Below are 15,924 nucleotides of genomic sequence, written 5' to 3'. Positions count from 1 at the left end.
CTCTTAATTTGCAAATAAGGAAACTGAGACCCAGAAAAGTCACAAAGTAGTGATTATACTGATAAACTAACATTTATATAGTGTTTTGAGGGTTGCAAAGTTCTTGATAAATATTATTTCATTTCATATTCACATCAACTTTGTAAGTTAAGTGCTGCTATTATCTTCATTTTATAGATTAAAAACAAACAAACAAACAAAAACAGGTGGAGAGAGCATGCAACGTTCCTAGGGTCATATAGCTAATAAGTGTCTGAGGCAGATTTTGAACTCAACTCTTTCTGAATCTCAATCCATTTGCTTAGCAAATACCACATATAGGATTTAAACCCTTGTCCTCTGATTCTACAGTTCACTGTTATTTACACTGAACTGTGTTCCCCCCTCATGCATATGTATATACTATCAGTATTTCCTAGTATTTTTTAATGCCCTAAAGTCTTCTGAAGTTTTGTTGTAAGTTTGAGATTCATTTTTAATTGTGTTGTTTAAAGGCAAGATGAGTGGGGAAGTGGAGAATATTCTTTTTATGGTTTAAATCTGTTCCAAATGACTAAATTTAGGATATTATTGAATTTTGGATTCCTCAGGAGCCACACTGTCTAACCTTTATCTGATTTATAATCCATACTAAAACACATCCAACAAATTATCCTCCAACCTTTAACTGAGAACCTTGAATGAAGGGAAACCCACTACTTCCTAGGGTATCTCATTCTACTTTTGAATAGCTCTACTAATTATAAAGAGTTCCAGTTTGTTTCCCCTAATATCAAACCTAAAGTTTCCTTTTTTTTTTGATACTTGACCAATTAATTCTATTTCTTTCCTCTGAGAATTAGTAAAGAACTGGAACTGGACTCAGGAAGGCTTACATTCAAATCCTCCTTTAGATCCTAGCTGTATGACCCTAAGCAAATCACTTAACCTCTTTCCTACTTCAGTTTCCTTATCTGTACAATGAAGAGGTTAAACTCAATGGCCTCTAAAGTCTCTTCCACTTCTTAGTCTGTGAATTCTATGATCCTAAGTACTTGTCAGATATTACAGTCTTCCTGAGTCTCATCACCTTTAGGCTAAACCCCCCCTAATAATTTCAAATAATCCCCACATGGCATGGAGTCAAAAATAAGTGAATATTTATTCAATTATTTCAATGTCTTATGTTTCTAACCATGAATGATCTTTTTCTTCAGTTGTTGAAGGTGAATGTGGCACCTGGGATAGGACAATGGAATCTCTCCATCACCACTCTAAACTATTTAAATGATTGCTCAGAAAGTGTCCTCAGTTTCCCTTTATAAATAATTATCTCTAACCAAAAGCTCATGTTTGCCTAGGACTTTCTATCTTTGTTAAAATTGCATTGCAGAATAATTACTTGGTGCTCTGCTATTTCCTCTGATGGAGAATTATTATTCCTCTCTCTCTCTCTCTCTCTCTCTCTCTCTCTCTCTCTCCTTCCTTCTGTTATCCAAACCACTTTTATTTTCTCCTTTCCTCTCCCCCACCACCTCCCTCCATCCTTCCCTTCTGAGATTTTTTAGCTGCATCACTGACTGAACTCTTGAGCTTTTATAGCTTCCTGGACTATGGCAAAAGAAAACTGGATTTCTACTGAAATCAGTCTCCTCTCCTCTTTGATAGGGTAAAGAATTCAGTGAGGATAATTAGTAATGAGAAACCACATTCTGAATAAGACCATTTCAGTATTTGAGCAGGAAGAGGAACGAGAAAGTTATAAAATTATTTTTGGAATAAGAAAATTTCCCATTGTATTTCCCCTCATGCTATAAAAATGCATAGGCCTTCCTTTCAGAAATATGTTTCTATTGATTATTTTGAGTACTTAATATACAAAAATGGAACTTTCCCAAAAGCAAGTCACTCTGTAAGAAACAAGTACAACCTTAGGTCACTAAAAGCACAGGGCTGTATCCAAGTTTCAGGAAGATTTGGACAGTAACAGACACAGTGTTGATTCCCAAAAGTAAAGAAATGAAAAGGGGAAGGATCTAATAAAGTATAGAGAATTCATCTGCCCTACATAATAAATCTGAGTCCTCAACCCATGGCTAGATAATGAGTAAATGCAAACCTACAAGAAGAAACTTCTAGGATTTGTCCAGGGAAGAGAATTCAAGGAGGGAAGATGGAGAGTTTTTCAGCATTTGGATATATATATAGGTCAGATTTCTAGTTTTTTTCTTTTAGTTACTCATTTATGAATGGAACACCCACTGTTAGTTATGGTTTTTGTTTGCATTGTCTTACTCTCAGTCTTTAAATAAATATGAGTTGATTAAAATTTTGTTTCTTTTTTGGGTGATACCATAATAGATCTAGAGCTAGGATCTCAGAGTATATCTAGTATAATCCCCTCATTTTACTGATGATAAAATTATCTAAAGATGACTTATTTAAGGTCACTCAGGTCATATGCCTCAGAGTTGGGATTTCATTCTAGATCCTCTGTCTCCAGAGCCTGAGCTCTTTTCACTATACCACACTGATTCAAGTCAAGTCAACAAGTATTTATTAAGCATCTCGTGTGTGTATTCATCCTTCCTTGCTGAAGAAGACCAAGCCATCAGAGAAATCATGACATGACTTTCACTTGACTTTGTTATGAGTAAGGGAGGGCTGTGCAGGTCACCAGCCTCACTTCTCCTCCAGAGCCACCTGAATCCAGTGACTAGATGTCTATTCATCAGGATGACTGGAGATGACCCAGGATGAGGCAATTGGGATTAAGTGACTTGCCCAAGGTCACACAGCTAATGAGTGTCAAGTGTCTGAGGTGAGATTTGAACTCCTGACTCCTGCACTGGTGCTCTATCTACTGCATCACCTAGCTGCTCCATTATCCCAATGTTATAGGTAGTATTTCTCTGTTACAATATCTGTCTGACAGAAGAATAAAAGCAGGTTTACGTGTTCACTCTTCTGTTTCCAGGACTAATATCTGACCTCTGTGTGCATCTCTGTGTCTGTATCCGTGTCCATGTTTAATATCGCTTTGATGGCAGGAGAGATTTTGTTTTTGCTTTGTTGTTTTTAATGAGTGGAGTTAAATCAACAAAACATTAAGTTGAACATAAAACCACATTCTTGTTCATTAAGATTTATGAGAGGCAGCATAGTACAGAAGATACAATATCTAAGATAGTAAGACCTCCCTCTGGCACATATGGTGAGACCCTGGGCAAATCACTTAACCTCTTACGGGCCTAAATGGCCCTGGAAGACTAGGAGTTAAGGAACAGAGTCTGATCTCCATTAGTAGAGGGAGTGTCCTTACTTAAAATCCCCTAATACAACGAAATCACAGGATCAACACCCTCCAAAAACTACTACATTTTGATCATCTGATACTCACCTGAACATTTTTTCTTGACACGTTTCATAGGTAACTAGATAGAACAGTAGGTAGAGGAGTGACCCTGCAGTTAGGAAAACCTGAGTTTAAATTTGGCCTCAGATGCTTACTAGCTGTGTGACCCTGGGCAACCTCTGTCTGCATCAGATTTTTCATCTACAAAATGGGGATGAACCTACCTCATAGGGTTGTTGTGAGGATCAAAAGAGATAATATAAATAAAGCACTTAGCACAGTACAAGTGTCAAGCACTGTGCTAAGCCCTGGATGTATAAAGAAAGGCAAAAAGTACTGATCTCAAGGAACTCATAGTGTAATGTGGGAGACAATAACTAGGTAAAATAAGATATAAACAGGATAAATTGAAGATAATAACATAATAATTAGGAAAGATACAAGCATTAAGTGTGACAAGCATTTTCATTAATTAAAAGCTTGTCTCTGAGTCAAGAAGCTCTGTATTCAAGATTCCCCACTGACTCATTCTGGCTGTGTGACCCTGAACAAGTCAGCTCATCTTTAAGTTTCTCTAGACCCTTCTTTAGGGCTATTACATGCAAAGCAAAGGCAGGCAGATCTGCATTGATAGAGGGGGGTTCCTAACTGGGAATTCTCTACATTGCTAAAAATCACATTTTTTATTACAAAATTATGTTTCCTACCAACTTAAGAAGGGATATGATGTCCCAATCTTGGACAACAACTATTTACATCTGAAGGCACATAATATTTTCAACAGTGGCATCCAACCAACGTTGTGATGGAGTCATCTTTTTTCCCCCAACTGCTATAACATTTGATTGTCCAATAAATGATTGATTTCACCAAATGATCTTGAACATTTTAGTCCTCATGATGCCCAGAATTACTAACTGTCCGCTTATTTTTATTAAGAATAAGTTCCTAATTCTATAGGTTATGGATTTAGAGAGGAGAGGAACATTAGAGGTCACTTAACCCCCTGGTTCTAACTCTGAGGAAACTAAGACCATGATAGGTCAAGTTGATTTACATTAGATTACTCAAGTAGGAAGTGGAAGAGCAGGGATATGAACTGAGATCTTTGATTCCAAATCTTTATCTTGGCCACATTCACACTGATCTCCTTACTAGGTCATGGGCGAGTAGACCCTAGTTAGGATAGACTGCCAGCTACTATCCTTCTGGCAGTATGTAGATTCCCACCCTTGAATTAGAACTCCCCTGTAAGCTCAGGTTTACATATTCTGCAGGTGTTCGCATGATAGGAAAAATGTAAAAGGGTTGTTTCCACTCACTTTTCACACAGTAAAATAGGAAGGAGCAGAGTCTGAAGGGCTAGAGAAAGGAAAGAATTTAATTACGTATTTATTACCATGTGTACTTACCATGTGCAAAGAGTTGTGCTATTGGGGATCCAAGTGGAAAACCAAGGTCCTCCTGGATCAATGAAACATATTCATTAATAACACGTGAGGGATTTTCTGGAACACCAGGTAGCAACCAGGAAGTAGATTCTGGTGTGATGTGTAAGGATTCTTCTAAGATTAAGAGGCAGTGTTTGACAGTGGAAAGAGTGGCAAATGGGTTCAATGAACTTAATCCAGACTCCATCACTTAGGATCTGTGTGATCTTGTAGTTCAGTAGACAGGACACTGACTTAAAATCGGGAAAACTTGAATTCAAATTCTGCTTCAGATATGTAAGTTGTGTGAGTATGGGCAAGTCACTTAATCTCAGTTTGCCTCAGTTTTTTCATCTGTAAAATGAGGGGGTTGGATCTCTAAGGACTCTTCCTTCTCTAAATCTATGATACTAAATCACTTACTTTCTCTGAGACTCAAGTTTCTCATCTGCATAATGAGGAGATGGGGCCTGATAATCACAAAGACCCTTTCTATCTCTGAACCTATGAGTTAACAGAAGAAAAAAAAAAAAGAATTAGTACCTGGGATGTCTGGGAAGCGTGTCACAAAAGAGAAGACGAGGGCATCTAAGACAAATCTGACCCACTTCACAACTTTTTTTTTTCCTGCGACTGGCCTTAAAGCATACCATATACTTTCATTAATAGTGGCATTGGTCATTGATTTTCTTGATTGGTGAAAACTCTTTGTTTAGTCTTAAGAAAACTCATGGAAAGATACTCTTTCAATGCTGCACCCATTCCTATGGTATTCAGCTACCTAATGAATACCCTTGATTTTATTTCAAATCTGATGCAGTTCAAAGAAAATTTTATTGATGATCTTACTATTTTTATAGAATGTATATTTATATACTATACTGTTTATATGTCAACAATGCTATTCATATATCAACTTTTGCTATGATAATTAGTGATTTTCTTCTTTTTCTTCTAGTTAATGTCAGGCTGTGAGATATTTCATAGGAATTTTTATCAACAGATGTATTAGCTTTGCTCTCTGGGTTAATGTGTTTTGTTTTTACCTTATTTAATATTTCTCTCACATATGTTCAATTTATTATTCATTAATATTACTGATAGCTATTCATGGTCTTGGGGAAGGGGTGGGGAAGATGGCACTGCATGTTCACTTGCTTTTGTACCCAAATATAAAAGTGTAATGTCCTGTCCTGGAACAAAGTGGGCTTCTCCTCTTTATAAGCAATGGCCCGAATACTCCGCTTTGGGTATGGCATAGAAGGGATCCTTATTCAGATATAGGCTGGACTAAAAAGCAAATGAGGTCACCTTCAAATTGCAAATTTTTTGTATTATGTGATTCTGTGACATATATAGTGTTATGAAATTCTTAGTGCAGTTTTAAGCTACTGAAGATTAGTGGGTAAGTCCTTTTGGGACACCCAGTATATATTGTGTATACACACACACACAAACATGCATATTCACATGGCACACTCTCCATTTAAACCTTGATCTTCTGGAAGAGGGCATATCTTTTGTGGGGTAAGGTTAATATAGGGAAAAGTAATCGTGGCGAGAGGGAGACATCGGTATATAAAGGTATGTCATCTAGACAGAAACAAGATATCTGAACATTGTGGGGTGCTGCGCTTGGGGAGTGGGGAAGGTGAGGGGATGTTAGAGTTTGTCACACTCCCTCTGCAGAATCCACATAGGTCTAAATGATAATAATGACGATGATGATGATGATATTTAAGGTTTGGGAAGCACTTCACATAGAGTATCTCATTTGGTCCTCACAACAACCCTGTGAAAAAGGTGCTATCACTATCTCCCATTCTACGAATAAGGAAATTGAGGTTAAAATACATTTACTGACTTGTCTTGTGTCACACAGCTAGTAAGGATCCGAGGCAGGATTTGAAGTCAGGCCTCCCTGACATTAAGACCAGCACTTTATCCAGTACACCACCTGGATGCCTATATAAATGACTTTTTCAGATTAGGATGATAGATGCTGAGAACCCTAGTAAAGCCTGGCGACCAGAGCGGATGAGTTAGTATCAATACTGTCACCAAATCTGGGGCTCTCAGGGAAATGTCTGCCTTTCTCTCTTATTCTATAGCCACCAGACTTAGCCTTATGGCTATAGTGGTAGAGAAAGGATAGCTAACCTGGTTTCTACTGGCTGCCATTAACTTCCCAAATTCTTTGTTAGAAGACAACATACCAGGACTTCTAAGCACCAAGCTATAGACTTACTATTAAACACTTAAACAGCTAGAACCTTTCATGTGTATTGTCCCCTCTATTAGAATGGGAGATATTTAAGAGAAAGAATTGTTTTGCTTTTCTCTTTGTATCCCCAGTGCTCAGTTTAGTACTGGAGATAGAGTAAACACATAATAAATGTTTTTTACAATTCATTTATTCATTCATTCACTAACATACAATTGTTTTTTAAATAGCTATGTGATATGAAGAAGGTTTTAGATTTAGTTTGTCTATCGCTGAAGGCAGAGAAGAGATAGCCCAGAGCTTTTCTCACAGGATGAGTACTCACTCGGTTCTTATTTCATTTTTTTGATATTTTGTAATTTTCGCAATATGAGCACAGCCCTCCCTCACTCAAAACAAAGTCAAGTGCAAGTCATGTCATCATTTCTCTGATGGCATGGTGTTCTTCAGCAATGAAGGATGAACACAATCCTGTGAGGAGATGCAGCTGGCTGAATGGGTACCCAGCCAGCTGGGTAACTCAGCTCCTCCTCTCCTGTCTGCCTCCCCCTCCCCTTCCTTCTTCTCTCCAAAGGAAGGTAAATTTGGATGGCCAAAAGATGTCCAGTTGACTTGGGTTTTACTGGCTCCTCTCCTTTCCTTTCCTTTCCTTTCCTTTCCTTTCCTTTCCTTTCCTTTCCTTTCCTTTCCTTTCCTTTCCTTTCCTTTCCTTTCCTTTCCTTTCCTTTCCTTTCCCAGTGATACCGGCTTCCTGGAGTCACAAGACAATCTATCTCTCAGCTCTGGGCATTTTCTCTCGGTGTCCCCCCATGCCCAGAGTGTTCTCTTTCTCTTCATCTCCACTTATAGCCCTCCAGGCTTCCTTTAAGTCCAAGTTAAAATCCTAACTTTGACAGGAAATCTTTCCCAATACCTCATAATTTTAGCATCTTCCCTCCATTAATTATTTCCTATCTATCCTATATATTACTTGTTTATACATGTTTGTTTATTTTCTCCCCTATTGTAAGCTCCTCGAGGGCAAGAACCAGTTTTGCAATCTTTTTATATCCTCAGTGTCCACTATGTGCCAAGCACTGGGCTAGATGCTGGAGATTCAAAGACAAAAGCAAAACAGTCCTTAAGGAATTTATATTCTGACATGAGAGACATCATGCACATGCAGAGATATGTTACATACACTAAATATGTTATATACACACATATAAGTGTGTACATATAAATATCTATGCATATTCAAAACGGATACAAGGTAATTTTGAGGGTTAAGGGTACAAGAGCAAGGCAGTGACATCTGAGTAGACCAGTAAAGGTCTCAGGAAATGATGGCCATTTGGGCTGACTTAATGGAATTCTAAGAGGTAGAGGTGAGAAAGGAGGGTATTCCAGGCATGAAAGATAGCTTGTGCAAAGACACAGAGATTGGAAATGGAATGTCATGTGTCAGTATGAGCAAGAAGGATAGTTTGGCATTGCGTAGTCCTGGGCCAGTCTTGATGTCTAGTTATCATCCATAGCCATATTGCCAATCATGTGAACTCCACCAAGGTCCACGGTGTGATTTAGGTCTCTGGAGTCCATACTAACCCTATTGTCAGTGATGACTTCATGTGACCTAGACTCAAAGGGAAGAATTTCAGTTCATGAACTTCAGTGATTGTCATCTAAACTGTTCCTGAGACAGTCATACATTTCTGGAAGCTTCATTAGAGTTAATTCTTTCAGGTTACCCTATGGTTCACTGACACAGTAATTAAGTGACTGGGCCTTTAATGGTAGCCTCTAGGAGTTCATGGAGTTTCCAGATGGGGCTAATGCACAAGGAGAATTATCTTTCAAAAAGGAAAGATGTTTGTTTTTCCCATTGACTGAGTCTAATGTGACAGTGGGTAATGTTATCCTTGGAATTATTAATGCTAAGTGCTTGGAGAATCTGCTTTTCTCAACTCAGGGCTAAGGGTTTTTTTTCTGCTGTGAAATATGCTACTACCCTTTTTGCATTTCATATCAGAATTCCGGTATCTTTAATATATCTCATTCCTTTGCATTGCACGTCATGCCAGTCGAGGTTGAGAGCTTAAGATTTAATTTTCACTTTCAAGGCCTCTAAAGAACATGTTCCAATTCTATGTTAAATTCATTTGCTTGAGGTAAGCCATGGATGCTCTATCGTTTCTCCTTCAGAACTACGAGTTGTGGCATGTTCTCTAAGTCTTTTCTTAGTGTGCAGAGAAGATAGAAGCCTATCTACAAAGCAGATAAGTACTGCTGAGGTATGTACAGGTCCACAGGTCCACACATGCAGGTTACAGATTGACCCTGGTTCAAGAGAAATAGCTTTGCTTTAACTTGTATCCAGTGAAAAGTCAGACCGGGTCAACAGGGAGGTTTAGATCTACAACAAAGTCTGACATACACTAAGTGCCTAATACATGCTTTTTGGAGTGGAATTGAACCAGAGAAAGTTATATTGCCAGATCCTTGGGAAAATCTATGTTTTTATGGCTCCAATTTTGTGGTTAAAATATTGCATTTTCCCTACAATATTTAATATTTCATTAAGAAATTTCTTCAAAAGATATTTTTTTTCAAATACCCTGTTTGTTGTCTCTGAATAAAGAGGTAAACTAAAAATTGTAGTAGATTATTTTCTTTTATATGCATATAGATATTAGTGGCATGCTTCCTGGGATTTTTCTAAGAATTATTCTTGATGTGTCTTTATAAGTCCCAAATATAGTTTAGACCAGGAATGCAATACCTTTTAATCTGTCAAAGCAGCTAAGTGGTGCAGCAATTAGAGTGCCAAGACTTGGAGGCAAGAAGACTCAAATCTGGAAGAGTTCAAATCTGGCCTTAGATACTTACTAGCTGTATCACCCTGGCAAATCATTTAACCCTGTTTGACTCAGTTTCCTCCTCTGTAAAATGAGCTGGAGCAGAAATGGTAAACCACTCCGGTATCTATGCCAAGAAAACCCCAAGTGGGGTCACAAAGAGTCTGGCAGGAAACAACTGAACAGCAATATTAACTTTCAGAGGTGTCAGGGGTGGGGGGGACATCCAACCAAGGATCACATAATAATGAGAAACAAATTTTGTTTCATGTTTGAGTTTTTCTTATTACTTATTGGTCCACAGAGGAATATGAAATGTTTAATTGCTCTGCATTATAAGTTAAGAACATGGAATGGAAACATAGTAGATACTAACATAAATGCATATGTTTATAAATGCATACACACGTATACATGTGTGCATACAATTAATTTGTAAAACCTTCTTTTCATATTTTGATGAGTTACTGAGTTACAACAGTGATGGATCACTACAACAGTTTCGATCAGGAATGCAATCCCTTTTATCTTTAGGAAGGGATAAAAGGCCAAGATAAAAGAAAAGAGGTAAAAATAAAAAATTAGTGAAATCTACATACCCTGAAGACAATAAGAGGAAGGGTATGGGGAGTAAGGAATAACAACTCACATAGTACCTATTATGTACCTGACACTGTGCTAATTTTCTTTTTTATAAATATTACCTCATTTGATCTTCATAATAACTTTGTGATGTAGGTGTTGTTAGCACCTCATTTTACAGTTGAGGAAACCAAGGCAAGCAGAAGGTAAGTGATTTGCTCAGTTTTACAGATAGTAAATATCTGACACTGGATTTGAACTCAGTTCATCCTGTCTCCAGACCCAGCACTGTGTCACCAACCAGCTACCTCAACAGATGCAGTTGAGGAGGGATGGCGAGTGATAGGAAGAAAAGAGAGAGATAGCAAAATAGATCCACAGAAAAAAAAGAAAAGGAACAGGAGTCCATATGTACACCAAAGCAGAGACAATGGTAGAGAAGTGTGGGCAGAATTGAGAGGAGCTATCATTTCTGCTATTCAGTCAAATTAAACTATTCTTAACACACCTTGCTTATCTTTGCATCTGTTCTGTGTGCCTACAAGTAAGTTGTCACTACCATTTGGAAAGCTGTTTTTCTTCGTTTTAACCATTATTTGCCGCTCTTCGCCCTCTTATGATAAATGCCACTTATTTTATGTGACTTAAAGGATCTTGAACCTCCCTTGGCCACAGCAGACTAAAAAGCCACCAGATGGATGTGTCGATGTTAATTTATGAAAGAGTTCTATTTCTATTCAATTTACTTTCTTCTTACTTTCTGGAGCAAGAAATTAAAATTATTCTCACTTTTTTGATGTTTAAAATGAGGAAAATAATATTTCAAAATTACTTTTTCTTCCAAATTGTAGATGGAAATTCTTCTGGATATATTTTCAGCTCCTATTTCATCTTTAGAAGGGCTTCTTTACTTCTCTGTGTCACGGACACCTTTGGCCGTTTAGTTAAGCCCTTCTCAGAATGTTTTTGGTGTTGAGTCATTTTCAGTCATGTCTGACTCTTCATGACCCCATTTGAGATTTTCTTGGCAAATATATTGAAATAGATTGCTATTTCCTTCTCTAGCTCATTTTTTAACAGATAAGGACTTGAGGCAAATAGGCTTAAGTGACTTGCTCAGGGTCACACAGGTAGTAAGTGTCTGAGGCCAGATTTGAACTCAGGAAAATAAGTCTTCCAAACTCAACGCCCAGAGCTTTATCCACTGCACCACCTAGTTGCCTATACTGTTTTTAAGTGCATCAAATAAAATGAATAGGCCTATGTAGGAAACTCATTTAATTGCAATAGTTATAATTTTTCTTTAACTAGTTCTCAACATTGGGTTAAAAAATCCTGATACAGAGAGATAGATTGTTTTTAAAGAGCAATAGGTGCTAAATGAGTAAGATCTTTTTCTAACATTACTTTGGAAAACAATAACTCTAATCTATTGTCTCTAGCAATTGCGTATTGCCCCCTCTGCAAGGCATATTTTTTTTTTCAAAACTAAGTTCTACTATAAAAAGTGATTTCCTTTAATTTTCTTGATGATTTAAGATGAACTTTCAGCACAGTACCTGGGGGGAGACATTTTCTTCTGGCTGTCCTATATTTTGGGCACACATAAGATATAATAGTTAAAATATGGCAGGATATAAGATACATTGTTGTCATTCAGTCTTTTCTGACTCTGTGACCCCATCTGGGATTTTCTTGGCAAAGATACTGGTTTGCATCTCTATCTCCAGCTCATTTTACAGAGGAGGAAACTGAGGCAAACAGGATAAAGTGACTTGCTCTGAGTCACACAGTTAGAAAGTGTTTTGAGGCCACATTTGAACTCAAGAAGATGAGTGTTCCTGATTCCAGGCCTGATGCTTTATCCAGTGTACCACCTAGCTTCCCTGGGAATGAGGAGATTCAAATTCTGCCTCCAACACTTCCTGCTTTGTAACTAGTAACAAATCACCCTGTCTTTGGGGTTAAGCTTCTTCTCTACATGTGTAATATACTCAAAGATTTCATAGAGAGGAGAAAGTAGCCTTTGCAGATATATTGTGGTCAACTTATTAAAATTTTATTTATGTATTTGTCTCTTTTGGTAATAATGCCATATGGAATTCTAAATGTAACAACACTATTTGTTAATTGCAGGGAAACTTGAAACAACCTAAAGATTGATGATCTGGGAATGACTGAATAAACTGTAATATATCTGTGGAAAGAATAGTATTATGGCTTTAAATAGATAAGTAGGGAGAATATACACCAATCTGAAAATTCCTATATAATAACAGTAACTGAAATTTTATAACATTTCAACGTTTATAAAGGGTTTTATTTACAGTATCTTATTTGATCCTAACAAAAGTCCTTGGGGGTTGGTGCTTGTAGTATTATCATCCACAATTTTAATGATGAAGTAGCTGAACCTTAGAAAATTTGGCCGCACAGCGAGCAAATTTCCCAGTCTTCTTGAACCCACATCTAGAACCCTATCCATTAAGCTCTGTTAAAACAATGTGTTAGGGAATTCTCTTGACCTCTTGAGAGAGATATTTGGGTGAGTGAGGATCTCATGCCCTTAGGTCAAAATTAGGAGGCCAGATTGGAAATAAAGAAATTTATTAGCATGCTCATGAATCTGTGCTTGCTAACAGCAAATGTGAATTCTTGGGGGTCTGATTTGGTCTCAGATTCTCTGGAGTACACAGACAATCAGTAACATTCTGTGGCTTAGGACAGAGAAATGAAATATTTCACAAGAGAGAGAGGTAAAGAAAGATGGCGCTTAACCAAATGGAAAAGTGAGGAGTATTTGGAATGCAGCTGGCAGGACTTATCAGAATAGGAAAACATTCCTTATTCAAATGTAGGATAAGGGGACAAGATCAAAGCCTTTTTAGAGGTGTAGACAAACTATAGGATGTCTTCTGCAAGGATAGAAAGTAGTTACAACAGTGGATGAGACCATCTGCTTTACCATACTCTTGCATAGGTGGTGGGGAGTTTTTAATAATAGACCAAAAAAGGATTAGGGAGATTTCTACATTTTTTGTCCATCAAGAGGAAGTGAAATAACTGTGGTTTCTTTCCTCCCTTCCCATAATTAAAGTGAATAAGGAAAAGCAGCCAACAGAATCAATAGTGTGTGCACTAAATATATATACATATGTGTGGATACATGTGTATATACAAGAGGAAAATGAATACTCCAATAAAGACATTCTTCATGAGTCCATTTGAGGTTCTCTTGGCAAAGATGCTAGAGTGGTGTGCCATTTCCTTCTCCAGCTCACTGTACTGATTAGGAAATGAAGCAAACAGGATTAAGTGACTTGCCTAAGGTCATACAGCTAGTAAGCATCTGAGGCCACATTTGAACTCAGGTCTTCCTATCTCCAAGTCCAGCGCTCTATCCACTGCTCCAACTAGCTCGAGGAGATGAAACTGGATAAACAAATGCTATTGTGTAATTTTCTGGTGTGAAGGAAGCAGAATGCGAGTGGGTACACAGGCATGATTTCATCCACGGGAAAACTTCTGGTGGAGAATTTTCTTTCACATAAGCAAATCAGCATGTACCTCATAGTCTCAGAATTCTGTGGCCCACTGAGAGTGGTACAGCTCACACCATCTCGTCATCATTCAGCCAGTATGTATCAGAGATAGCACTTGACCCCAGGTCTTCCTGATTCCAATGCCAGCTAGCTTTCCATCCAGTAGACTTCTGCCTCTCATGCACATTTTATATTCTTCAATTCATTTGTTTTTCAACTGTAATTATCTAAGTGGTAAAGTACATTTAGTTGGTTTGTTGATGTTTAAAGTTAATGTAAAAATAATTCTTTTTGTTAAAGATATGAAAACTGATTTTAAGAATAATGTACAAAATGAGACTCTTGCATTAGTACAGTTTACCTCTTCATGAAAGCTGTCTCTGTATGCCCTCGGATTTTTACTACTGTAAGAAGATATATCATGTCAGTCTAACCTCACAGCTCCTGGCTGTGGCCTAGTAACAGAATGCTGGCCTTCTCTTTCCTTCCCGTAACAGTCAGAGGATACCATCCTGGTATTATTTATCACACCCTCACATTCCCTTCACAAAGTCAACAACAAACATCTATCCTGCCAGACTTGGCCTCTTATCTCCTTTCTGTCATGCTGAATCCCTGCTTCTGCACAACAAAGGCCCAAGTCAAGGATTTCTTACTGAGCTGAGTGGGTCATGTTCACTAGCATCCCTGGCATCTCTGGCACACAAATCACTGCAACTTGATGAAAAACCAGAACAGAGAGGGGAAGGAAAGAGCCTCGCAGGCACAGAATTCATCCTGAATTCTGAGAATGCCCAAGCTCAATGAATACAGATGAAGAGCTGCAGAACGAAGCAACAGAAGTTGTGATTTTTTTAAAAAAAATATAATATGCTAATATTCTCAAGCTGATATGTAGGAGTCTATTTTTAATGTTTTTCTTTTTTTTTTTAATTTTTTTTGCTCACTGTGTGGGAAGTCTAAAATGTAATATGGATGCAACCAATTATTCTATAATGCTTCTTTTCCCCATGCAATGTTATTTTCTTTAATCAGGCTACATTAGCTTCAGCAAACAATTCATATTTTCCTCAGACAGGTGGCATTACTAATGTCGCCTTTTTGCCTGAGGAGCTTGCATTGTAACCTATTCATAACTACTTAGGATATTTTTGACTTGCCTTTTTTAAAAAAAATGATGTAATTATAAGTTTTAAGATTAAATAGACCTTTATGTCTGAGAATTAAACTTTGTGGATTATTTGTTTTCAACAATGGGTTTTTTACTCTTTATTAACTAGACTGATATTATTGTATTTCTTGCGTTGTTTGTTTTAATAAATTTTTGTGCACACACATGAGCCTAGACCCTGGCTCATAGTAGGCGTCTGATAGTGTCTCTTGACTGAATGATGGAGGCTAGCTCCCTGCAAATACATCCTCACTTTATGAAACATATGTATATTTATATATATATATATGTGTGTGTGTGTATGTTTATATATGTTTACATATTATATATATGTTTATATATGTATACATACATGTGTATATATGTATAGGTTTACATATATACGTAAGAGTATAGTTGAACAGTTGAACACTATGGCTTATTTGAGAATTAGTCTAATTGTGTTTGAGTATGAAACACAATGGTTTCCACTCCTTTGTTCCTATAATCCATAGGTTTTCTTTTTTTTTTTTTTTTGCAGTGGGTGGAAGTAGAGTCAGAAATAGGGAGAGTAGGCAATTTCAAAAGTTACCATCACTCCTGGTGTGGAAACTCTCTCCATGAATACAGACTGGCAATTCAATTCATTTTTAACTGTCAGATTTAGAAATTTGTTGCCTGGGTCACTATAAGGTTAGACGATTTGTCCACTGTCACACAACCATTTAATACCAAAGGTGGTACTCTCCCCAAGGTCAAGTCTCTAATCACTATGCCACCATGTTCATGGGAAAATTAATTGACTGAAATGATCACTATCAACAT

At 37.4% G+C, this 15,924-nt stretch overlaps 1 protein-coding gene across 3 annotated transcripts in view; it reads left to right on the top strand.

The window, feature by feature from the left end:
• The window catches only part of GRM7 (glutamate metabotropic receptor 7), a 1,016,657-nt gene that overhangs the window by 127,264 nt on the left and 873,469 nt on the right, over window positions 1-15,924 (top strand). The gene's annotated exons all lie outside the window — the stretch shown is intronic.

The sequence above is a fragment of the Notamacropus eugenii genome, chromosome 3 (assembly GCF_028372415.1).
Source record: "Notamacropus eugenii isolate mMacEug1 chromosome 3, mMacEug1.pri_v2, whole genome shotgun sequence".
In the NCBI taxonomy this organism is placed as follows: Eukaryota; Metazoa; Chordata; class Mammalia; order Diprotodontia; family Macropodidae; genus Notamacropus; species Notamacropus eugenii.
Note: the sequence above shows the minus strand (reverse complement) of the source record. Positions and strands in the feature narration are given on the sequence as shown.